The following is a 26,558-nucleotide window of genomic DNA, read 5'->3' on the forward strand; positions in this document are numbered from 1 at the left end:
TGAGACAGAGTCTTGCTCTGTCTCCCAGGCTAGAGCGCAGTGGCATGATCTCTGCTCACTGCAACATCTGTCTCCTGGGTTCAAGTGATTCTTGTGCCTCAGCCTCCTGGGTCCAAGCAATTCTCATGCCTCAGCCTCCCGAATAGCTGGGACTACAGGCGCATGCCACCATACCTGGCTATTTTTTTTTATTTTATTAGAGACAGAGTTTCACCATATTGCCCAGGCTGGTCTCAAACTCCTGAGCTCACACAATCCATTCACCTCAGCCTCCTAAAGTGCTAGGATTACAGGCGTGAGCCACCGCACCCAGCCAAGCACTCAATACTCCTGATCACTGGTAATCAGGGAGAACCTGTATTTCTATGTCATGCTGAGAATCAGGCTTGCTAGGAACAGTCTCCTCACAGGTCAGCCCAGGGTCTGTCACTATTAGACACCTGACCTCAGATACATCTCTGGCCTATAGTACTTTCCCTGTGTGCCTCCCCTGGGTGAGGCAAGCTGCCACATCCATTATGTACCTCTAGAGCACCCTCACTACCTGCACCTCCACAGACACTGTATCATACTAGAACCTTCCTATTTCATAGCCTGAAATGCACTGTTGATGTCTGTTGGGGAAGACGAGAGCCCTGCCCTCTGGGTGTTCACAAAGAAATAAACTCCTGCAGGGCGGGGGCCATGTCTACACTGTTGATGAGACTGCTCTGTTAAAGTACTTCTTGGCTGGGCGCGGTGGCTCACACCTGTAATCCCAGCACTTTGGGAGGCCTAGGCAGGTGTATCACCTGAGGCCAGGAATTCGAGACCAGCGTGGCTAACATGGTGAAACCCCACCTCTACTAAAAATACAAAAAATTCTTTGGGAGGCCGAGACGGGCGGATCACAAGGTCAGGAGATCGAGACCATCCTGGCTAACCCGGTGAAACCTCGTCTCTACTAAAAAATACAAAAAACTAGCCGGGCGTGGTGGCGGGCGCCTGTGGTCCCAGCTACTCGGGAGGCTGAGGCAGGAGAATGGCGTGAACCCGGGAGGCGGAGCTTGCAGTGAGCTGAGATAGCGCCACCGCACTCCAGCCCGGGTGACAGAGCGAGACTCCGTCTCAAAAAAAAAAAATACAAAAAATTAGCTGGGTGCGGTGGCAGGCACCTGTAAGCCCAGCTACTCGGGAGGCTGAGGTTGAACCCGGGAGGCAGAGGTTGCAGTAAGCTGAGATCATGCCATTGCACTCCAGCGTAGGCGACAAGAGCAAAATGCTGTCTCAAAAAAATAAATAAATAAATAATTTCTTAAGCCAAAGTTCCACATATAAGCAGAGATTTACCTACCCAATGGGCACCCTCCCATCCCTGGGGCTAACATCAGAGCTTTCTGTCTCTTCATCCAGCAAAATGGAGCACCCCTAGAACACTGTGAAAGACTGAGCAACAGAGGGAATGACACCAACAAGAGATAGAAACCTCCAAGAAAATACCAGGGCCCAGCTGGGCTTCTGTCCCTGCTCTCTTCTGCATTCCTTCAATGCAGCCCTCTGCTCCACAGGGGTGATGGTAAATGTCCCACCCATTCCATGATGGAGATGTAGTGAGGGGAGAAAAAAATGTATGGGGACAGGGGAAAGGGCTGTGGGGACCAGCCTGAGTGCAGGCAAGCCAGGAGAAAAGAGACACTGAAAGGATCCTTATTCAGAGGACCAGTGACCCGTTGTGACACTCAGAGGGCTTCGTGGACATACTGGCATTTTCACATCAGCTTGCATGACTAAAGCAGCCCCTGGCTGAGAAACATTCCATTACATATCCCTCCCCAGGTAGTCAGTCAGCTCTAAAAGCATAGCCTTTCCTGACAACAGTCTTTCTCCCCTCCACTCTGCTGTTTGAAAATGCCTCCTTGGCTCTCCCTATACCTTCTGTCCCCTTCTCAGTCTCAATAATAGTAATCAGAATTCACTGAGTGATTACTATTTATGTGTCAGGCATAGTTCTTTTCTTTCCTTTTTTTTTTTTTTTTTTTGTTGTTGTTGTTGTCGTTGAGATGGAGTCTTGCTCTGTTGCCCAGGCTGGATTGGTATAGTGCTTTGTTGTTGTTGAGATGGAGTCTTGCTCTGTTGCCCAGGCTGGAGTGGTATAGTGCTGTGATCATGGCTCACTGCAGGCTCAACCTCCCAGGCTCAAGAGATCCTCCCACCTCAGCCTCCCAAGTAGCTGGGACTACAGGCTTGCACCACCACACCCAGCTAATTTTTCAAGTTTTTGTAGAGATGGGGGTCTCCCCTATGTTGCCCCGGCTGGTCTGGAACTCCTGGCTCAAGTGATTCTCCCACCTCGACCTCCAAAATGCTGGGATTACAGGTGTGAGCCACCACGCCCAGCCCACAGTTCTAAAGACTGGAATGACTGGATCATCTAAACCTCCCTGCAATCCTGTGAGGCAGGTGCTATTGCTATTACTTCCTCCATTTCACAGGTGACACAACTGAGGCACACAGGGCAGTGACTTGCCCTAAGACCCAAATCCAGGAAGTAGCAAAGCCAGGAATTGAACCCAGGCAGCCTGAGTGCAAAGACTACACTCTCAGTTGCCCTACCTCACCTCAGGGAGAGAAGAGCCACACTCAGAGAAGAGACCTGTTCCTAGCTCAGTCCCATCCAGCCACATAACCTCAAGCAAATGGCTTTTCTGTGCCTCAGTTGCCTCCACCATGAAATGCTAATCATAAATGTGATCTAGAAACACAGAATCTTAGCTCTATGATCAGCCTGCCTAAGAGATCCTCCTGAGATTACAGAAACACTCTACAACTGCCCATGCTGACCACAGGGCAGTCACTAGCCACACGTGCCTATTGAGCATTCAAAATGTGGCTAGCATGACTGAGAAGCTGAATTTTTAATGGTATTTCAAACTAATTAATTTCAATAGCCACATGTGGCTAGTAGCTACTATGCTGGACAGCTCAGCTCTAGGCTATAAATTCCAAGAGGGTAGGTGCCATTTCTCTTTGTTCGCTGCTATATTCCCAGAGCCCAGCATGGACGCTGGTCTATAACTGGTGCTCAATAACTATTTGATGAACAAATCAAAAGCAAAGGACTTTACAGGTGCTCTAATAGTACCTCATCTCCCACACAGGCATCAATTCTTCATGTTCCCTGGCGAGTGGACATTTAGCCTCGGCTTGACACAGAATTCAGGGCTTCCTAATGCAGTCTGGTAGGGAGTTGCTCTTACAATAAAAAATGTCTTCCACTGAACTAAATCAATCTCCCTAAAATTTCTAGTCACTAGTCCTGGCACATAAACTCACAAGTGTGGGAAAACCAAAAGAAGTTATGAAAAAACACTTAAATGTTTTTAAACACCTTAATGCAGGGATACATCTATAATTCATTTTCATGGTTAAGATGAATCTGATCTCAACTGGTAACAACAGTCTTCCTCCACTCCACTGTGCTGTTTGAAACAAATATATGACTACTATCTGTTTGGGAGAAAACAATCCTCTACTGTCAGGGCTGGGGTCCAGAATTGCTGTCTCCATTGATTTTAATACTAATGCATTTGAGTCCCCCAACTCCATAAGTGGGCCAGGGACTGTGCAGCTAGGCCCTCAACAAGCTAGCCTTGTTCTCCAAGCCCATAGTTCTTTTCCACTCCTCAGTGGAAAAATCCAGTATTTCCTACATACCCCCTCTGTACCAACCACGGTGGCAGACACAGGAGATACAGAGGATGGTGATGTGGTGCTCACAAGGAGCCCTCGGTTTAGAAAAAGGGAGAGTCAAAATGTGCAGAGGAGTTACTCTGTACAAGGCGCTGAACTAAGCCAGGAGAAAGACATAGAAACCAAACACAATCAACTCAGTGTGGCCCATGCCAAAACAAACACACATACAAACCACCACACTGGCTGCCTTAGAAGAGACACGTGGAGAATCCCATCACCATGGCTTGCACACAGCAGGTGCTCAATGCACAGAACCGAATCAAACCCTGACCAACATCTCATTGTAAGGCTGGGAAAACCAAGGTCCAGATAGGTTAAGGGACTTCTCAAAGTGACTCGTGGTAGTTACTGACAGGGCTGAAGACAGCAACACTCTGGAACACTGTCTCCCTCCCAATGTGTCTTATCCTCCACTGCATGGGGAGAATAGGCAGGATCTGCTGCCTGTTATTATGTCTATCTCAGAATAAGCAACGGATTTATTTTTGTAACACTCTATGTTTGGGTCTCTTGAAATCTGATGACTAAATGTACGCATATCATCTTAGGAACAGGCATTCAATCATTTAACAAACATTTCTTGAGAATATACCCTATATCAGGCACAAATTTAAGTGTGTGAATGAAGAAATGAAATAAACTTTTGGTCAAATCAGAGAGCTGAACACCCATGTTTATCTCTGCTCTCTTCTGGACTCCCACTAAAAGGACAATAGATGGATACGTTTCTTAATGAAAAAGAGACCCCAGCAGATGAGCTATGTCAACAGCAGTGGAGAGCTGACCACCATGCAGTAGCTGATTTAGGTTTCTGCGTTGTCTGCTCTGCTAAGTGCAAGCAGGGCAGGAGCCACTAAACAAGTACCCAACTCATGGCACAGAATCCAGAGACGGCTCAGGAACTGGAGGCACCAAGGACTCTAAAGGGAAACAGGGTGGGGCTAAAAAGAAGGGTGCCTACTTGCCTGCAAGTTGGTACAAAGAGCAGTCAGACCCAGGGTCCTCTTGCAATCTTCTCAGCCTGGTGATTTCCCTGCCTTAGCCAGCAGAAGGTGGAGATCCACTGATCAGGTAACTTACACCAGAGACACAGCGGAGGGAGGGACACAGCTGAGGGAGGCAGAGAGATGGGAGAGAGGGATGGTGGGTGGGGGCAACTTTCAAAAGACCCAGGGATTGAGTGAAAGTCTGCATATCAAACAGACTAATACCTAGCCCCTTTCCCCATGGAGGCTCCCAGAATCCAAGAAGGCCAGGCTGTTACTCACCCCACCCCACCCTACCCACACCCAGGTAAAATCCTCTCCAAGAAAGCCCTATCCAGGAAAGCCCCAGAGAAAAGATCTACTGGCGCTGATATCTAGGTTGCTCCAGTAGAGAAAAAGGGGGCTCTCTGCTGGATCACTCTACAATGAAGTTAACAAGTCCCTTCCTTGTGGCACTGATGCCCAATCAGCATTTCGGTGTCCATTCTTAAAATATACATAGACAATCAAGGATCAGCATGCATGGAAGGATAGCTGCAATGGAAGATACAGTAACCAAAACAAGTGGAAAAAGGGACTTAGAGGAAACAACATCTTCCAAGGGACAGCAGGCAACAGCAGAAAACCATCCAAAAAAAACGCTAATATAAAGGAATTTACTGCACCCATGAAACAAGAATAGAATGCCATCTAAAAAAGAAAAGCAAGTGTTCAGAGAACTAGAGAGCTCTTAGAAAGTAAAACATGCAAATATGTTTCATATAAATACATGAAAGCACAAAGTTTAAAATGGAAAAGGGTTGAAGATAAAGCTGAAGATAGCTCTCTGAAAGTAAGACAAAAATATAATAAAATGAAAAAAGGAAATAAAACATTTTAAAATTATAAACTTGATACAGGAAGTCCAACATTCAACTAATAGGCATTCCAAAGACAAAACACAGAAAATGGAGAAAATGAAATTATTAAAAGATATCTATTTAAGAAAATTTCCCCAAACTGAAAGACGTCAATCTTCAGATCAAAAAGGCACACACTGGCCAGATGCAATGGCTCACACCTGTAATTGCAGCACTTTGGGAGGCCGCAGCGGATCACCTGACGTCTGGAGTTCAAGACCAGCCTGGCCAATGTGGTGAAACCCCTGTCTCTACTAACAATGGGAAAACTAGCCAGGCGTGGTGGCACGCGCCTGTAATCCCAGATACTTGAGAGGCCAAGGCACGAGAATCGCTTGAACCTGGTAAGCGGAGGTTGCAGTGAGCCGAGACCGCACCACTGCACTCTAGCCTGGCCAACAGAGTGAGACTCCGTCTCAAAAAAAAAAAAAAAAAAAAAAAAAAAAAAGGCACACACCAAAGACCCAGGCCAATCATTTTTAAAGCAAGGAAATTTCAAATACAGGAAAAGAAAGAAGATCCTAAAAACTTTCAGTGAAAAAGCAGGTTATCCATAAATGATCAAGAATTAGAATGGTATCCAAATTTTGATAGTAATATTGGAACCTAGATGACAGTGGAATGATGGCTTCAAAATTCTAACGGAAATGGCTTTCAACTTCAAATTCTAGATGAATCAAATCACCAATCAAATATGAATGTAGAATACGAACATTTTCAGACCTGCAAGCTTAAAATGATCAACTTCCACAGACCCTCTCTCAGAAACTTGTGGAGGAATAAATCAACAGAGGAAACAGGATTTCACCCAGGATAAGGTGAGGAAATTCCCAGAATGAGTCATGCCACAGACCTAGAGGTCAATGGGCAAGGACAAAGGAGAGAGAATGGAGACCCATAGGAGGGAAGTCTCCAAAGGAGTGTAAAAAAATAAAAAATAAAAAAAAAAACAGTAATAAAATAAAAAGGAACAAGCCCAGGCACAGTGGCTCATGCCTGTAATCCTAGCACTTTGAGAAGTTGAGGAGGGAGGATTGTTTGAGGGCAGGAGTTAGAGACCAGCCTGGGCAATCTAGCGAAACTCCATTTCTACCAAAAAACTTTAAAAATTAGCTGGACATGGTGGTGCCTGTAGTCTTAGCTATTCAGGAGGGTGAGGCAGGAGGATCACTTGATCCCAGGAGGTCAAGGCTGCAGTGAGCTACAATCACACCACTGCACTCTAGCCTGGGGGACAGGGCAAGGCCCCATCTCAATAAATAAATAAACAGGAACACATGTTATAAAACAAATGTTTTAAGATGCTGTCAGATACTTTGCAAATTAGCAACAAGTACATAGAAACTAAGTAAACAGAAAATGTAAGATAATTATTAACTCAAAAAATGTACAAGAAAGAAAATATTATAGTATACTATATGGCTCTGTCATGAACACTATTTACACAGCCAAAATAATGTCAGCACCAAATATCAATGTAATCAAAAATTGTGATTTATCTATAATGAAAGAATAGGGCAAAAGGGAAGTATTGGGGAGCAGAGGAGAGGCTCCAATCCATAGTAAGACATCAAGACAAAACATCTAAAAGTAACCTCTAGGCTCAAACCTGTAATCCCAGAACTTTAGGAGGCCGAGGTAGGAGTTCTTGAGGCCAGGAGTTAAAAGTCCACCCTGGCCTCAAGCAAAGTCTCAACATAGCAAGACCCTGTCTCTACAAAAACAAAAATAAGGAAAAACAAAAATAACATCTAAAATGAACAATCAGAAAACAGCGTTGTAAACAGGTAACAATAAATACGACAGTAATTTCAGGAGAAATAGCTCAGTGCATTAGAAGTAACTGTTGTAAACAGAGTAACAGCAGCCCCTCAAAGATGTCTACATCCTAACCACCATGCCTAATTCTTTGTATTTTGTGTAGAGATGAGGTTTTACTATGTTGGCCAGGCTAATCTTGAACTCCTGGCCTCAAGTGATCCACCGGCCTCAGCCTCCCAAACTGCTAGGATTACAGGCATGAGCCACTGCGCCCAGCCAGCCTTTATATATTTTCTAGTAGTATTATTTGACTTTTTTTTTTTCTTTTTTTGAGACGGAGTATGGCTCTGTTGCCCAGGCTGGAGTGCAGTGGCACGATCTCAGCTCACTGCACTCCCTGGTTCCCTCACTGCACTCCCTTGAACTTCCGCCTCCCTGGTTCAAGCGATTCTCCTGCCTCAGCCTCCAGAGTAGCTGGGATTACCAGTGCCCACCACCATGCCTGGCTAATTTTTGTGTTTTTTTAGTAGATACGGGGTTCTGCCATGTTGGCCAGGCTGGTCTCAAACTCCTGACTTCAGGTGATCTGCCCACCTGAGCCTCCCAATAGATTACAGGCATGAGCCACCACACCCAGCCTATTTGACTTTCAAAACTCTGTGTGGGGCAGGGGTGCACGGTGGCTCATGCCTGTAATCCCAGCACTTAGGGAGGCCGAGATAGGCAGATCACTTGAGGTCAGGAGTTCGAGACCAGCCTGGCCAACATTGTGAAACCCTGTCTCTACTAACAATAAAAAAATTAGCCGGGGGTGGTGGTGCTCTCCTGTAGTCCCAGACACTCGGGAGGCTGAGGCAGGAGAATCACTTGAACCCAGGAGGCGGAGGTTGCAGTGAGCTGAGATCACGCCACTGCACTCCAGCCTTAGTGACAGAGGGAGACTCCGTCTCAAAACAAACAAAAAAGAAACTCTCTGTGTACACACACACACACACATATATATGCGAAATTTTTATACAAATTAAAATTTAATTTAAAAAGAGAAGAAACACAGACTCACTCTATTCCTAGAACTCACAATATGGGGGAGGAAACAGACAAGAGAACCAGCAATAACAACAGAAGTAGAAAGCTGAACGCAAGAAGAAAGGCATCTCTTTTTTTTTGAGACAGAGTTTCGCTCTTGTTACCCAGGTTGGAGTGCAATGGCGTGATCTCAGCTCACTGCAACCTCCACTTTCTGGGTTCAAGCGATTCTCCTGCCTCAGCCTCCTGAGTAGCTGGGACTACAGGCGTGCGCCACCATGCCCAGCTACTTTTTTGTAATTTTAGTAGAGATGGGGTTTCACCATGTTGGCCAGGCTGGTTGTGAACTCCTGCCCTCAGGTGATCCACCTGCCTCGGCCTCCCAAAGTGCTGGGATTACAGGCATGAGCTACCATGCCCGGCTGAAAGGCATCTCTTTAAGATGTGAGGGGAGTCTGAGGGAAGAAGGCATCAGCCAGGAAACGCAGAAAAAAGCCTTCTGGTGAGGGAACCAGTCCTGGTGGGAGGGGCAGGGGGGCCTGGCCTTTGGGGACGTGTAGTAGGGAATGATTGGGCATCTGGTGGTTTGGCAGAGCCGGCAGGAAAGCATGGAGGCTCAGCACCAGCAGGTTTGATGCCTACCCTATCCCTGGCTTCTTCAGCTGGGGTATGGGACTGATACACATATTTAGGGAGGGCTGGGACAAATGAGGGCCCACGATAAACACATTTTCCTAGAACATCAATTGTATTCAACAGTAAAGCAACTTAAATACTTTTATACTAAAACCAGCACAGATATATTACAGAGAATACAAAACTCATGTGATTTTTTAATACAAAACTGCAAACTTCAAGGTGACTTCTTGTTTGCGGGCCCACTTTAGATTCTAAAGCACTTGCTGACCACTGAGCATCAAGAGTCAATCCTCTCTGTAACTAATTAGAGTCGGAAGAAAAGCATAAAGCGGTACAGCATCCATCCATCAAAGCATCTGGGGACTTTACACCAGCAACTGCTGGTGGGTGCCCACCCTCCCAAGGTGGGCGGAAGGCATACCTTGGGTCCCACTCAACACTAATCAGAAAGTTAACAAGCATCTCATTCTTTTCCAAAAGGGTCTGGGTCCTGCTACAGCCAGTTAGGTTAGCTCAGCCTGAGGAAACAGAGAAAACAATGATGCTAATTCTTCCTAGATGTGCTCTCTAGGCCATAGCCTGCCAGCCCCTATTCTAAGCAATACAGCAGTCACTGAGAAGAGCCCCACCTCTGCCATCAGCAGCCCTAGCCCTTACAGTACAGGCCTCTGTTACAGAATGCATTAAAGACACTTTTTCCATGGAAGGAAGCCTAGAAACAGGGTACACCCCTTGAGAGAGGGTGTCCCTTGTGGTCCACAATACAAGGGTGGAAACTTTTTTCTATTGTTGTAAAAACAATAACCGCATGACAGAGACCTGGGAACTTTTTTTTCTATAAAAAGCCACTGCTGACCACAGAAGAAGTGGGGGGGATAAATCAATGGAAGGCCACACAGAAGTAAAAAGCAATTTAGTTGGATTTGGTTCATTTGCCTCTTTTTTGTTTTGTGTGTAAAACACATACACATTCGAAAAAGACTGAACTCAATTGATTTTATTTATTTATTTATTTATTTATTTATTTATTTATTTGGATGCAGTTTCACTCTGCAATCTCAGCTCACTGCAACCTCCACCTCCCAGGCTCAAGCAATTCTCTCTGCCTCAGCCTCCTGAGTAGTTGGGATTATAGGCACCCACCACCACACCCAGCTAATTTTTGTATTTTTAGTAGAGACGGACGGGGTTTCACCATGTTGACCAGGCTGGTCTCGAACTCCTGGCGTCAGGTGATCCACCCGCTTCGGCCTCCCAAAGTGCTGGGATTACAGGTGTGAGCCACCGTGCCTGGCCCTCAACTGATTTGAAATGAAGAACAGAGAACATTAAATTTTAATGGCAAGAGATTAAAAGAAACTGCAAAGATATATTGTTGACAATAAGGAAAGAATGAGGGAGGAGGGCAAGGAGAAAGAGGTAAGAAAAAGAAATGGATAGAGGAGGGAGACGTAGGAAAAGAAGAATGGGGGACAGCAAGATTCAAGGACGGGCCCACATGCCTAACCGCACACAAAAACGGGCAGCCACCAAAGGACCCACAGAGATACTTCCTTGGGCTTGAAGAGTTAGCCAAAGTCAATTACATTGTTCATGGCCAGCTGTTGGCTATAGCTCCAGACCTTGAACTATTATCACCCTTTATCCTTGCCTTCGAATGGTTAATGCTCTAGTCAACCACTGTTCGCAGCTCTTTAATTGCTCATTGAAAATTCTGAGGCTTAGCTTAGGTCACAAGCCAGAAGCTCCCCCAAATGAGCCACAATTCAGTAGATCATTCATCTCCAAGTATCTCCTCTGAAAAGGGAGTATGTGAAACACCATCTCATAAAACGTTCAAAGCAAATGTTGAAAATCCAAGGAGAAAATGCCGCTTGCACGGAAAAGAAACCCACGGAAAAGTGTTTTGAGTTTTGCATTTACAAAAAAACCGGGACTTCAGCAGAACTGAGTCCCACCTCAGCATCAGCCAGCATCACCACCCACACACCTGACTTTCCACATGTCCACGTTCTGCATGCTCTCATGGATCTAAAGGCCTCAGTTGGCCCTGAAACTGAGCAGCCTCCACGACACTCTGCAATCTGAGGGTCAACAGCAGCAATCCCAAGGAGATTCCAAGTGAGTCTCAGGTTGAGGCTGAACTCTCAGTCCACTCCCCCACCCCCCATTCTAGTCTACCAAACCTCTCCTCACTTCAGCCCAAGGGCTGCAGAAGAGCTCAGCTGTTTCAGAGACAATAGAGCCTCCCCCTTTCAAGCTCCATCCTTTTCTCCTCCAAGCTTGGTTTCTGTGTTTTTCCCTTCCCCACATAACCTGTCCCCAGCCTCCTCCTTTCTCTTGTCTGTTTCTTCAATCTCTCTCTTCTTGTGCTCCTATTTATTCCTCATGTTTTCCTATTCCATCTTAGGATCCTTTCTCTCAGAGGAAGAGGGGGCTTAACAGATACATACAGGCCAGCGCAGTGGCCCAAGCCTATAACCCCAGCATGCTGGAAGGCTGATGCAGGCGGATAGCTTGAGTCCAGGAGTTTGAGACCAGCCTGGGCAACACAGCAAAACCCTGTCTCTACAAAAAGCACAAAAATTAGCTGGGTGTGGTAGTGTGTGCCTGTGGTCCCAGTTCCCCGGAGGCTGAGGTAGGAGGACTGCCGGGGCCCAGGAGGTCGAGGCTGCAGTGAGCTGTGACTGTGCCACTGCGCTCCAGCCTGGGTGACAGGTGAGACCCAGTCTCAAAACAACCACCACCACCAAAACACAAAAACAAACAAACAAAACAAAACAAAAAAACCCAGATACATGTGGAAACAAGATCTACAATCTCTCCACCTGAGTTCCCACCCCAGCTCCACGTCTTGCTAGCTGTGCGACCTTGGAAAAATGGCCAAACCTCCCAACCCCTCAAATTCCTCAGTTTGGCAGAGGAGGGGGCGGAACATGGCAATCACAGAGGTCTTTTATAACTCTCATCTTCTAGATAAGTAAATGTTCACCTGTAGAACCATAAATAAACCAGCAAGTTAAACATCCACAGGGAAAGAGAACAAATTACAAAAACTCCCTTTCCTCAGCAATCTATCATCGCATCCTCATCTCCCACAGACAACCACTCACTCTGGGGTCTCTCTCTGTGCCTCTCAGTCTGGGCCATTCTAGCTCGGAATTATTTATGTACTTCCAGTAAAACCTCACCAATCACACTAATCAAGGAAAAGGTAGATGTGAATCCAACAGAAGCCTGCGTCCTAGAATGCTTCTTTCACGCCATTGTGCAATACTTTGAATTTATTATCAGTTTAGCAAACAGGAAAGAACCTGAAAATGCCATCACAAACTGTGACTCTAAGAACAGGGGAGTTGTCAGGAACCCTGGAAGACCCTCTGCCCTATCATCCTCCACTTCACCAGCAAGGACACAGGCCCAGAGAGCAGAAGCCCAAACCCCAAAGATTGGTGGCCAGGACCAAAGCCAGCTGTCCTGCCTCTGGCCCAGAGCTCCTCCACCAAAGCTTTTTGAGACCATCCACGCCTTTCTCCTAGAGACAGGTCAAATCCTAAATTACCATAGAGTGCCCTCTACAGCAAATCTATCTCCAGATCCAGGGAGGGGTCAGGAGATAAGTTTGGATGACCCGATGATTATCAATGCTGAACAATAAAAACTTTCTTTCCTGGCCCTGCCCTTTCATTCTTTGCAAAGAAAGCCCTAGACTCTGCTATCTGTTTTGAACTCTTATTTTAGAGAAGGGGAGAGACGGGAATAGCTGAGCAGTGCTTTGTTCTACCAGGAAGAAGAATTTGCTCATCCTTTCCCATAACTCCTACCCACTCCCCAATATGCCCAATCTCTTCTGAAAAGTTTACAGAAACTCTCCAACTACAACAAATGAAAGCAGGCAGGCAGAAGGAAAGGGCCAACAAGGTGGGTATAGTCCACAAGATGACAATACCCCCCCAACTCTTTACCCCAGAGGGTAGACAGCACTTCATTTCAGTTGCTAATTCCCTGCAGGGAAGTCACTAGAGGAGTGGTCTCAGAGCTGAGAAATGTGCTCTCTGCAACCCCTGGAGAACTAACCGTTTCCTAACCATCTGCTCCAACAGTGCCTAGGGCAAAGGTGCCAACAGACCAACCCTTCCCTTCTTTCCCCTCAGGCCAAGAAGGAGACATCAGAGCTTGGTTGGCAAGGGGCTATTTAAGGCAGCATCCAGAGGGCGGGGCAGAAAACTGCTGGGGGCATCCTCCTCCCCCACCCCTCCCCCTCACAGCCCAAACACATGCCCCTCACTCTGTAGACAGCCATCTACCTCATGGGTGTCTGAAGGCTGTAGATATGTCCATCATCTGTTTTCTGTCATTGATGCTGCTGACCCCTCTGCTGCCCACCCCACTTTTAATCCAACCCTCCTTTCTTCGATCACCACCAAGATACCTTTTCAACCAAAAACACAGAATTGAATCTAAGCAGAGGAGCTCAAAACACAAGGAGAGTGAAGAGGAAAAAGGGCGCGGGGGGCTGGGCAGGGGCGGGGGGTTGAGGGGAGAGATGGAGTCAGAGGCCTGACATGCCAGATAGGTTCCATGATGTCTCTAGATGAACCTCCCTCCTATTGACGGTGAAACCAATTCCAGCAATTTCAGCAGGTCGACCCTGTGACAACAGGGGCATCCCAACGCTCAGTGTTTAAAACAAAAATCCAAAGGCTCGCCCAGAACATGCTGGGAAAACCCAAGGACTGGATAAAACGAGCCACGCTCAGTGGGATCCCTTCTGCTTTTATGTAGCAATGTAATAGCGTAATAAATTCTTGTCTGCCTGGAGAAAGCAGGCACTGGTGAATTTCAAAGCCATCTTACGACAGCGGATGTATGGGGATGCAGAATTCGACAGCACATTCCCCCATGAAGGAAACATAATGACTTCAAGTCTCTTTCCCCCTCTATCTTGAATGGCGCTACCACGTATCAAGGAAGCCACGTCGGAAAGCAGCGAGGTGGGAGCAGGGGATGCCCGGGGAATTCGGAGAAAGGAGTTGCTTGCTGTACATGTCGGTGATGAGCTGCCTAGCAAGATGCTGTCAGCCACTCGGGGAGAAAAAGGGGCACGGGCGGCACGGGCAGGCGCGGTGTCCTCGGCGCATACTCGTCCCCGTTCATTCAGGCGGGTCCGGCCAGCCGCGTCGTCCTTGCGCCCCTCCCGCCGCCCTCTCCAGGGGATGCTGATGAATGAACACACCTGAGATGCCTCCATCCTGCCGCTCGCTCCCTCCGCCTTCCTCTGGCTGCTGCAGAGGTGCCCCTCCTTGGTAGTTTCACTTTACAGCACAAACCCATCCGGGCTTTGATGTCTCCTCCACCCACCCATATTGCAGCCACCCTGAGACGGGCGGACATTCTCTCCTAGCAGAGGCCACGATCGCACTACCCCCCACCCACCAAAAAAGGAAATTAAAAAAAAACCCAACCCTGGAAGCCCCCAGATCCTCCGCACCCTGGGGAACTTCCCTTGAAAGACTGGGGATCCGCCGAGCAGGCAGGATGGACGGTTCGACCGCGGGGGACCACCGCTTTCCCTGTGCCCATAGGGAGATGCTCTGGGGGAGGGGGTCCCCCAAGTCCTTCCAACAGCTGGTCCTTTAAATGCGCCTCCTCCGAGGGCTGAACAAAGGCGCCGCCCGCGGGGGCCGGGCCGCGCACACCCCCGGCGCCGCCGCTGCCGAGCGGGCAAGCGCGGCCGGGCGGGCGCGGGCTTACCTTGCTGGTCGCTGGGCAGGCGGGCTGCGCGCGTCCGCCCCACTCGCACTACACGCTGCAGCTGGCCCCGCTCTGTTTTTCTGGGACTCAGCGCTGACTTCACCGACACTCCGCGGACAACCAATGGGCTGCGGTGCCCGCCCCCTCATTAGCATGCCTCTGGAACCGTCCACTCTGGCAGCGCCTGGCCAGCGGGCGGAGCCAGGGGCGGGGCCGGGCCCGGCAGTGACAGGAAGGGGCGTGTGCGTGGATGGGAGGCGAGAAAGCGTCCGGCGCCTGGCTCCTGGCATTGTGAGCCCGCCGGCCTCCTCCGGTAACTGGTGCGCGGGCCGACTGACCCTTTCAGTCCTGGCCGGGCCGGACGCTGGCCTGGCGTGCCTTCTGGTTCTTCAGAAGGGTCGCCCACGGGGAGCTTGGAAGGAACCTTAGACGTAAAATAACAGTGATAAATTATTTAACCCCAGGGCCTCAGTTTACCCATCTGTAAAATGGCATAATAGTACCGATTTCGTAAAATCTAGTGAAGATTAACATAGTTAACATAGGCGATGCATTTAGATCAGTGCCTGCTGGCCGTCGTGCTACATAAACGTTTGTTGTTATCATTCGTGTGCTCTGTACCAACCAGTATGCTTAATGCTTGCTGGATATTTCCTCATTTGATCCTCTTAGCCTGATAAGAGAGGAACGATTACTAATCCATATTTTTCTAGTGAGAAAACTGAAAATAATTACTATTTTTATGCGGGAAAACTGAGGTGTAGTTTAAGTGACTTGTCCGAGGTCACACAGCAAGTGGTGCAACCAGGATTGGAACCCAGGCTCTGAGATTTCACTCATGCAACACACATATATTTAGAGGCTCTGTGGCATTGCTGGACCCCGGTGTTAACTGCAGAGAACAAGACAGGCAAGGCCTTTTCCCTCAGGAAGTTTCCATTTTAGTGGAGACAAGTAAATAAATAAGATCCTCTGCAATGTGAAAAGTAGAGTGCATACAATGCAACAGGGTCATTGCAAGTGGAGGGAAGGCATTGTGTTAGATGGGGTTCAGAGCTAACCACTGTGCTATACCATTCTCCTAACCTCCTCTAGTCCCCCTCAGAGTTACAGAGACAGGGATCAGAGTGGGGAAACTGCTGGCCCAAGGTCACAGAGCCAGCAAGTACTGGTGTGGAACTTGCTCCCTCCATGCCCAGCTTCCCACATCCCTGAAGATAAGACAGTCGCCCCTTGGGCTGAGCACAACTGATTTTTGTCAACTGCCCTTGCAAGAATATTCAGCCAGCCAGAACACGTTCCCAGTGAACAGGCTGTGGGTGGTGGGGAAAAGACTGGCCTTGATGACTGCACAGACTGATCAGAAGCTCATCTGCAAAGATTCTTAGATGTCAGGGAATGGTGACCCTTTGTCTTTGGTGACCACCTGGTGTCCTCTGCTGTGTATTTAAAAAAAAAAAGAAGAAGAAGAAGACTCCTAGCCATCTGGAAGCTTACTGTACAAATGAGAAAACACTGGGGAACTACTCAACCTAGGGAGCCCCCAGCCCACACCTTCCCCTACCTGCACCTTATCCTGCAGCTTTTCAAAGAACACTTCCCAGGCTCTCCTATTTACTCCACGATCTGTGTAAAGACAGCTCTCTCTGGGCTATAAAGTAATAAAACAGCTAATACTTACTAAGCACATCTAGGCTGCTATGCACTGTACTGTACTTGTGCTAAGAGCTTCACATGCGTTAACTCACATCCACCACACAACCCCAGGTGGGAACAGTATTGTTATCCTGAGGTTATCCACAGAGGTGGAAAACAAAGGGTAGAGTTATCCAGCAAATTCAGGGCAACACCATTTTAGAATAGCCAAAAAAAAAAAAATCAAAGCAATTCAAATATCCAATTTGAGTGCATTGGTTAATGAGAGTACAACCATATGACAGAAGATCATATATTAATAGCTACAAAAAATGAAGAGGTTTATTGACACATAAAGATGCTCCTAATAGGCTGGGTGTGGTGGCTCATGCCTGTAATCCCAACACTCTGGGAGGCCAAGGTGGGCAGGGGCGGATCGCCTGAGCTCAGGAGTTCGAGACCAGCCTGGGAAACATGGTGAAACCCCATCTCTACTAAAAAATCCAAAGTTAGCTGGGCATGGCAGCATGCACCTATGGTCCTAGCTACTTGGGAGGCTGAGGCAAGAGAATTGCTTGAGCCAGGGAGGCAGAGGTTACAGTGAGCCAAGATCGTGCCACTGCACTCCAGCCTGGGCAACAGAACGAGACTCCATCTCAAAAAAATAAAAAAAAAAAAAATGCTCAGATTATTGAATGGAAAAATAGATTGAAAACTAGTTTTATACTGCAATCCCATTAGAACTATTCTTATGGGACTGCAAGTAATTATTTTTGCTCATCTATAGTTTTCTGATTTTTTTCTTCACAAACATCTACCAACTTGTCCAATGAAAATAAAACAAAATAATTCTAAGATGAAAGACCAGACTCTATCAATGAAGATTTCAACTATACCATCTCAAAGAATCAACTATACCATCTAAGGCTTCAAGTCATCCCTCAAATATTTAACCTTTCTGCTGTTTCCAGTCTGTGTCACTGTTGCTTGTCTCACTGTAAGGCATAACATTGCCATTAGGATTTATGAAAGAAATGGAAAAATAGTGGAAAGTCAAGAGAGAAGGAAAGTGGAGAAAACAGAAAGAAAAATCCTACTGGTGACTCACGCAATAATCCCAGCACTTTGAGAGGCCGAGGCAGGCGGATCACAAGGTCAAGAGTTCGAGACCAGCCTGGCCAACATGGTGAAACCCTGTCTCTACTAAAACTACAAAAAATTAGCTGGGCGTGGTGGCACACGCCTGTAATCCCAGCTACTCAGGAGGCTGAGGCAGGACAATCGCTTGAACCCAGGAGGTGGAGGTTGCAGTGAGCCGAGACCACGCCACTGCATTCCAGCCTGGCGACAGAGCAAGACTCCATCTCAAAAAAAAAAAAAGAAGAAAAGAAAAATCCTACTGTCCTTCAGGACTCATCTCAGGTGTTTCCTCCAAGAAATGTTCAAAGTCACTGTCTTTTGACGGATTGTGTTTCTGTTTTTGAGACAGGGTTTCACTCACTCCTGTCACGCAGGCTGGAATGCCAATGGTGCAATCTCGGCTCACTGCAGCCTTGAACTTCTAAGCTCAAGGCATCCTCCTGCCTCACCCTCCCAAGTAGCTGGGACTACAGGCACAGGCCACTGTGGCCAGCTAATTTTTTGTATTTTTGGTAGAGACAGAGTTTCACCATTTTGCCAGGCTGGTCTCGAACTCCTGAACTCAAGCAATCTGCCCACCTCAGCCTCCCCAAGTGCTGGGATTACAGGCGTGAGCCACTGCGCCTGGCCAGTCTTTCAATGTCTTAACACTGAAAGCAACCCAAGAAATAATCAGGTGTAATCGTGTTAGTTCATCCTATCTCCAGTCATTCACGGATTCATCTGGCCCTGAGATGAATGGCTAGGTGCTGGCTACAGGGTGGTGAGGGACATACTTGCTCCCTACTTCCCAAAGGTGAGCCCTAAGGAACCAGAGGCCCAGGGAGGTTCGTTTGGGCAGGGCCAGCCCTGTGGGGATGCAGCCTGTGCTGAGGAGGGCCCCACACTTGATTACATGCTCTGCCGTCACCATCTTGAAATTCTTCATTTTTGAACAAAGGGCCCTGCCTTTAATTTTTGAACTGAGCCCTGTAAATTATGTAACTTGTCCTGGGGAGGCCTTGTCAGTGCATCAGTGACTGAGCCTTGAGTAAAACTTCCCGTTCTCCAGTCTCAGTCTCCACAGTTTCTCTTAAACCTGGGTCCCCAGGGAAACGGGAGGACTCCTGCCTTCCAGCCCTACACTGCTTCATTTCTTCCTTTCTCATGGAACTTGCCATATTTGGCATAAACTCCTGTATATTTGTGTGTAGTCTTATCCCTCATTTCCTCTCTCCAGCAGATTGTAAATTCCATGAGGTCGTGCCTTGTGTCTGCTCATCTCAAACAGTGCTTAGTCCTGTGTTTTACACGCTGTTTAAAATGTGCTTAAGTTTAATTTAATCTTATTAGTGACTCCTCGTTTTCTCTTCATGTGTATCAGATTATTCCCAGCAGTCCTTCCACTGTTAGAGAAAAATAAAAATATCAGGCAGAGAGTCATGCACACAAACCAGGATCATAAACGTGCTGTGGGAAGCATCCCCCAAGCAAGTCATAAGTGTGAGGAATGAGGAGAGGAGGGAGCAGGATTTTTCAGAGGACAGTCCAGAGTCATCAGCCTTTACTTCATCTTCAGAGCCACACAGACTGGGAGAGAGGGAAATAAACTAGAGGCCCTGGAGCTGGCAGTAGCATAACAGTAAAGGCTGCGGGCTCCAGAGACACCTGGCAGAATCCTAGCTCAGTGCCTAGTGTGCAGACTTCCCTCGTCTGTAACCTGGAGAAAACACAACCCTCCATAGGTTTACTTGCAAGCTGAAGATGAGATCATGCATGGATAGTGCCTACACTGCCTGACACACATAAGCATCAATAAGTGAATATTATTTTAACATTACTAGGAGGCAGTGTTGAGAAAGACACCTTCTTAGAATACGTTGGTTTTGGTAAGCTGTTTTCCCAGTTACCCAAAATCTTGACCATAGTCGTTTTCAGAGATGTCATGCTGGAGAACGCCAGGAGAAAAGAAGAAAATCAAATGAGAGAAAGGGAGTTATGAATCAGAGTTTTGCTGCTGTATCACCAAAAACCCCTTGAATACGTTTGTCTAATGCCTTCTGTAGCATCTTACAGAAAGCAAAGCAAGTAGTGGAAAGAGCAAAACTCCTTAAATAACTGATTGTCTTGTTTCTTACTGATTAATTACTGATAAAAAAGCAAATCTACACACACATGCCTCAGGGCACGGAACTGATTTGAAGATGATGGACTGCCTGAGCCAAGAATTCCACATTCCTTAGAGGTTAATGCTGGTGGACGATGCTTTAGGGAAGTTTGGTGAAATGGTGGAGTAGGTCAAGAGAGGTCTATGGGGCCAGGCAGAAAACCAGAGGAGCGGCCGGGCGCGGTGGCTCAAGCCTGTAATCCCAGCACTTTGGGAGGCCAAGGCGGGTGGATCACGAGGTCAGGAGATCGAGACCATCCTGGCTAACATGATGAAACCCCGTCTCTACTAAAAATACAAAAAAAAAACTAGCCGGGCGTGGTGGCGGGCGCCTGTAGTCCCAGCTACTCGGAGGCTGAGGCGGGAGAATGGCGTGAACCCGGGAGGTGGAGCTTGCAGTGAGCCGATATCGTGCCACTGCACTCCAGCCTGGGCGACAGAGCGAGACTCCGTCTCAAAAAAAAAAAAAAAAAAAAAAAAGAAAACCAGAGGAGCAGGAGGGATTACTGTGCTTGGGAAGCAGGGCTAGGATGAGTATGAGTAACCCCAGGACTCTGTTCACAGGGCCTCTGTTTACCAATCTATAAACACTGACTGGCTGGCACACCGGTGCACGCCTGTAATCCCAGTGCTTTGGGAGGCTGAGTTGGGAGGTCACTTGATCTTAGGAGTTTGAGGTTACAGTGAGCTATGATTGCACCACTGCACTCCAGCCTGGGTAACAGGGCAAGACGCTGTATCTAAAAGAAAATAAAAATAAAAACACTTGCTCCAGTGTGTCTTGTGTTGTTGCTTGAGAGAAAACTTGTACACATAATAGCACCCCAAATATTTTGTATTATATTTTTGTATTATATTTGTATTATATTTGACCAAATATCCAAGGTTTGGCTTGGAGATTATTTTATTCTGTTAGATAGCCAAAGACATTTAAAATATTGGCCTGGCAAGACACAGTGGCTCATTCCTATAATCTCAGTGCTTTGGGAGACTGAGGCAGGAGTGCACTTGAGGCCAGGAGTTTGAGACTAGCCTGGGCAACAGAGGAAGACGTTATCTCTACAAATAAATTTTTTAAAATTAACTGGGCAAGACCAGGCACGGTGGCTCACACCTATAATCTCAGCACTTTGGGAGGGTGAGGTGGGTGAATCACTTGAGGCCAGGAGTTTGAGACCAGCCTGGCCAACATGGCGAAAATCCATCTCTACTAAAAATACAAAAATTATCCAGGCATTGAGGCAGGTGCCTGTAATCCCAGCTACTCAGGAGGCTGAGGCAAGAGAATTGCTGGAACCCAGGAAGTGGAGGTTGCAGTGAGCCAAGATCATGCCACTGCACTCCAGCCTGGGCAACAGAGTGAGACTGTGTCTTGAAAAAAAAAATGCATAGATATTAGCTGGGCATGGTGCTGTGTACCTGTAGTCTTAGCTACTCAGGAGGCTCAGACAGGAGGATCACTTGAGCCCAGAAGTTCCAGCCTCCAGTGAGCCATGATCACATCGCTGCACTCCAGCCTGGGCAACAGAGCAAAATCCTGTAAAAAAAGAAGAAAAGAGGGAGGGAGAGAGGGAGGGAGGGAGGGAGGAAGGAAGGAAGGAAGGCAGGCGGGCAGGCAAGCAAAATCCTGTAAAAAAAGAAGAAAAGAAGAAGGAAGGAAGGAAGGGGATGGGAGAGGAGAGGAGGGGTGGGTAGAGGAGGTGGGGAGCGGAGGGGAGGGAACAAGAAGGGAGGAGAGGGGAGGGGAGGAAGGAAGGAAGGAAGGAAGGAAGGAAGGAAGGAAGGAAGGAAGGAAGGAAGGAAGGAAGGAAAGAGGGAGGGGGAAAGAAGGAAGTTGACCTTGATGGACTTTTGAGAGAAATTACAAGTACAGAATGCACTTCTCTCAACTTCTACTGTGTCAGTGGAAGGTTGGGGTTTGGGAGAGGGTAAGACAAGGTGCCAATCTGAAGACAGCTGCTGAGAGATCAGTTTTTTTTCTGACTGGGGCAGGGGATTTATTGGTCAGAACATGTTGCGTTTACCTTAGAAGACTTCCTACTTTAAAGTAATTACATTAATGAAGTGTTTACTTGAGAAAACCGTTTTTAGGTTGGGGGATACAGCTGATAACTCTAGGAGAGGCATTGTGATTGAGGCTGGAGAGATGAGGAGAGGTGTCAGGAAGGAGGAATAAGGAGGGAGAGAGGAGGAAGAAGAAGGTGGCACAGGGAAATTGGGAGAGAGCCAGAGAAAGTAAGAGAGAAAGTGAGATCATCTTGATAGACTGAGAAAAAAACACTGCAACTTCAGAAACCGAGCAACTAGCGTCACTAATATAACCCTAACAAGGTTAAAAAATCAACAACAATGGTGTTAAGAGAATAACTGATGTTCCGGAAGCTGCTGGAAGCTTGTCAGAGGTGATTGGAAGAGTTCACTGAGGGAACTCATTACACAGGACCAAATCAAGTCACAGGGGTGCCCTGGGAAAATTAATTCCACTTCTTCAGCATTTCTCGAGTGGAGATGCGGAGTGCCTGGGGGAGTGGGGCAGGGCAGAAGTGAAGGTGGCTGGACCGCGCGTTGGGTATCAGCCCCTTCTCCATTACCTCAGCAAGTCTGTCCTGTCGCTGAACTTGCTTTCCCTGCCCCCTCTCAGCAAAGCCCAAACCTTGAGTTACCTCGACCCACTTTCTTGAAGGGCAGTTTAGTAACCATCTCTGGTCACCTGGCCATGCCCCGTAGGGATCTTACCACCTGCTCGCCCAACTGTCTGAACCAAGTGGTTCACTCAAGTGTACATGTCTCTCAGAGGAGGCCTGGGAAAGTCCTCTGTTTCCAGGGATGTTTGGAGCCCTCTTTCAATGGACAAATCTAAGCCATGCTTGCATGACCTACCTGTTTCTGTGGCTCAGTTTGTAAAAAGGAGATATTCTGAAAGAACCATGTCCTACAGCCAAAGGGAGTGAGGGCAACTGGACTTTGTTGACGGGAGAACTGGACAGAGATACCTATCTCCTCCCTTAGGCCAAAAGAACCAAGGACTTCTTCATTTGACCTTGAAGAGGAAGTAGAGCAGAAATAGACAGCATGCTAGAACCAGGTTTCCAGAACCTGTTGCAGCCCAGGCTGCCTCCTCCAGAGAAGAAGGGTTATTCATGGTGAATCCTCCAACAGGAGCAGAGTAAGGACTCCCAAGGGGTCAGTGGCAGCCCCTTTACTTGGGTTCAGTGTGGCCGCTATTGACAAGGCTCAATACGTTAAACTACGTGGTTCCCCCAGTTGGTATACAAACCACAGGCCACTGGGTGGATGAGCCCTACTCTTTGATTCCAGAGGATGTTATACCTGAACTAGGGCTGCTAACTCTCATATAGTTCTCAGAGGGTGGGGAGCAACCAGACAGGTGGCCCTGGGATTGTAGAAAGAGAACTCTCAAACTGTTCAGTTAACTAACATCATGTGCCTACTGTGTTCCAGGTCTCAGTGTTGGAGAACCAGAAAATAAGGATCCTGTCCGGAAGACACAACTGAATGGAAAGACCAATAAATACACAGTGAATCACAAGACAATGTGACACACACACTCTTCTCTTTTTTTGAGATAAAATTCACATACATGAAATTTGCTGTTTTAAAGTGTATAATCCAGTGATTTTTAGTATAGTCATAATGTTGTGCAGACATCACCACAATCAAATTCTAGAATAGTTCATCACCACATGCACAAAAAGTTGTATCTATTAGCAGTCACTCCCCATTTTCCTTCTCCCCAATCCCTGGTGATAACTAATATACTTTCCATCTCTATAGATTTGCCTATTCTGGACATCTCATATAAATGGAACCATATTATATATGGCCTTTTGCATCTGGCCTCATTTAGCATAATGTTTTCAAGTTTCATCCTTGTTGTAGCATGTATCAGTATTTTGTCCCTTTTTATGGCTGAATACTATTCCATTGTACGTCTACACCACAGTTTATTTATCCATTCCTCAGCTGATAGACATTTGGAGTTGTTTCCACTTTTCTGCTGCTGTGAATAATGCTGCTATGAACATTTATGTACAAGTTTTTGTATGAACATATGTTTTCAAGTTTCTTGTGTATATACCTACGAGTGGAGTTGCTGACTCATATGGGAACTCTATGTTTAAGTTTTGGAGAAACTGCCAGACTGTTTTCCAAAGCAGCTGCACCATTTTACATTCACACCAGTAATATATGAGTTGCAGTTTCTCCAAATCCCCACCAATACCTGTTATTGTGTGTAATTTTTACTATAGCCATCTCAGCAGGTATAAAGTAGTATCTCATTCTGGTTGGTTGGTTTTTATTTTTCTTTTATTTTGATTAGAGACAGAGTCTCTCTATGCTGCCCAGGCTACAGTGCAGTGGCTATTCACAGATCTAATCATAGCACATTGCAACCTCAAACTCCTGGCCTCAAGTGATCCTCCCACCTAAGCCTTCTGAGTAGTTGGGACTACAAGCACTCACCACCCTGCCTGGCTTCTTATTGTGGTTTTGATTTGCATTTCTCTAATGACCAGTGATGATGAGAATCTTTTCATGTATTTATTGGCCACTTGTATATCTTCTCTGAAGATATGTCCACTCAAATATTTTGCCTTTTTAGCTGGATTATTCATCTTTTGATTGTTGAGTTGCATGAGTCTCAGTGAAGATCATTTATTCAAGAATGAGGGTAGAAATGATGAATAAAGGGGTGGTTGCTTAGAGAAGACTTCCTGGAAGAGAGAATATCTGAGCCAAAACTAGAAAGATAATTAGGAAGAAGTAGAACCATCATTCCTGTATTCTAAAATATTTACTGAATTTCTCCTCCACCGGGCACTAAGGCTAGTACAAATTGATTCAGTCTTCACTCTCAAGGAGAGAGTCAATGATTTCACATTCCCCACAGGTTCTACAGGACCCCAGGATGGCCCCACCCTGTGTCTTCTTTGTTAGGCTGGGCCTTGGATCTCAAACCTCAGTTTGCTGGCCATCCTTGGGTTTAATCTGATGACCCCATAGGGGAAGGTGGGTGGACATTTATCCCCAGTGGTTGTGGTAGAGCTAGCTGACTGATTAGGCCTGTCAGACTTAGCTCCTTGCCTGGAACCCAGTTTCAGCAGGACACCCCTTATCCAGGATCAGACTTGGTGTTTCCTGATTCCTTCCCTACTTTTCTGAGCCAAACCATCTATTCTAATTAGGCCTCTCAAGAAGCAAGTGGGTTTCTGAACACACAGGGCATCAACAGAGGTTTTACCCGTCCAAGCAACACTATGACAGCAGAAAAGGCCTCTTTATTATCGAATAGGCAACTTCCAACAAATTACAACTTTTTAAAGTAGGTTATACAACAGCATGAATCACATGATCTTATTTTTTAAATAATTCTGCATGGAAAGAAATTTGGCAAGTATAAATAAAATTTAATAGAGATGAAGGACTAGGTGTGGTGGTTTACACCTGTAACCCTAGCGCCTTGGGAGACTGAGGCTGGAGGATTAATTGAAGCCAAGAATTAAAGACTAGCACGACGACATAGCAAGACCCCGTGCCTACCAAAAAAAAAAAAAAAAAAAAAAAAAAATTGGCCAGGCATAGTTGCACAAGCCTGTAGTCCCAGCTCTTTAGGAGGCTGAGTAGGAGGATCGCTTGAGCCCAGGAGTCCAAGGCTGCAGTGAGCTATGATTGCACCACTGCACTCCAGCCTGGGAAAGAGAGTGGAACATGTTTTTAAAAAAATATATAACAGAGGCCGGGTGCAGTGGCTCACACCTATAATCCTAGTATTTTGGGAGGCCAAGGAGGGCAGATTGCCTGAACTTCGGAGTTCGAGACCAGCCTGGCCAACCTGGTGAAACGTCTCTACTAAAAACACAAACATTAGCCGGCTGTGGTGGTGCATGCCTGTAATCACAGCTACTTGGGAGGCTGAGGTACAAGAATCACTTAAATCTGGAAGGTGGAAGTTGCAGTGAGCCAAGATTGCACCACTGCACTTCAGCCTGGGTGACAGAGTAAGATTCTGTCTCCAAGAATTAAAAAAAAAAAAAAAAAAAGAGATGACTTAACTTTTTTATTTCTGCTTATCAGTACTTTTTAAATTTTTTGCAATGATCATATCTTGCTAGTATAACATTTAAGGAAAAATAAACTTAGTGGCACAAAAATGATAGGATTTAAAAAATATTACTTTGCATTTTGTGTTATAAATGTGAATTAATTGTATAATACTTTTGTGATTTGCTCTCATGCAAAGTTCATAATTATATTATTTGCTAATTACATTGCCTAATACAGAAGATGGTTTAGAAACAGAGGTTAGTGTTGTGTACAAAACAGAAAATCTTTGCTTCTTGCACATAGTGGTTGCCCAGACCTCCCAGTCTTAGCCACCAAATCTTGGCGTTTACAAGTCTCTAGAAGCATAAAACCCTGAGTGAGGGAGTTCGCCTGGCCTGGTCTACAGAAGCTTAGACAAGAATTGCCACAGAAGCATCAAAACAATAGAATGTGATGTCGTGGGCATCCCAGGGGGAAATAATGCTAGATTGAAATGAATTTTTGCATCACTGATTTTCCCTGCTGATTGAGCCCTGTTTATCTCATTTGGCAGATCAGCCTCAAAGTGCATGAACTATTTGTGCCTCATTAGTTTCCAATAGATTGATTTTGCTAGGATTGCGAATTGGCCATCTTGAATTGCAGCCTGCAGAAGCCGGCTCTGGCTCAGCCTCAGGGGCACAGACACTCGGAACAACAGCAGCCACTGCAGCCACCACCACTGAAAAAGAAACTGGAGAGCTGCTCTAAGGCTGCAAGGACAATAGTACCTTA

General features: G+C 46.6%; 1 protein-coding gene across 50 annotated transcripts in view; it reads right to left on the reverse strand.

Moving 5' to 3' along the window:
* Positions 1-14,860, reverse strand: part of SORBS1 (sorbin and SH3 domain containing 1) — a 252,279-nt gene extending 237,419 nt beyond the window's left edge. For all 50 annotated transcript variants that reach the window (XM_077946901.1, XM_077946888.1, XM_077946900.1 and 47 more), the window contains exon 1: positions 14,798-14,860. The gene's annotated coding sequence lies outside the window, so the exon portion shown is untranslated. The remainder of the gene's footprint in view (positions 1-14,797) is intronic.
* Positions 14,861-26,558: the final 11,698 nt, after the last annotated feature.

This window comes from Macaca mulatta, chromosome 9, assembly GCF_049350105.2.
Source record: "Macaca mulatta isolate MMU2019108-1 chromosome 9, T2T-MMU8v2.0, whole genome shotgun sequence".
In the NCBI taxonomy this organism is placed as follows: Eukaryota; Metazoa; Chordata; class Mammalia; order Primates; family Cercopithecidae; genus Macaca; species Macaca mulatta.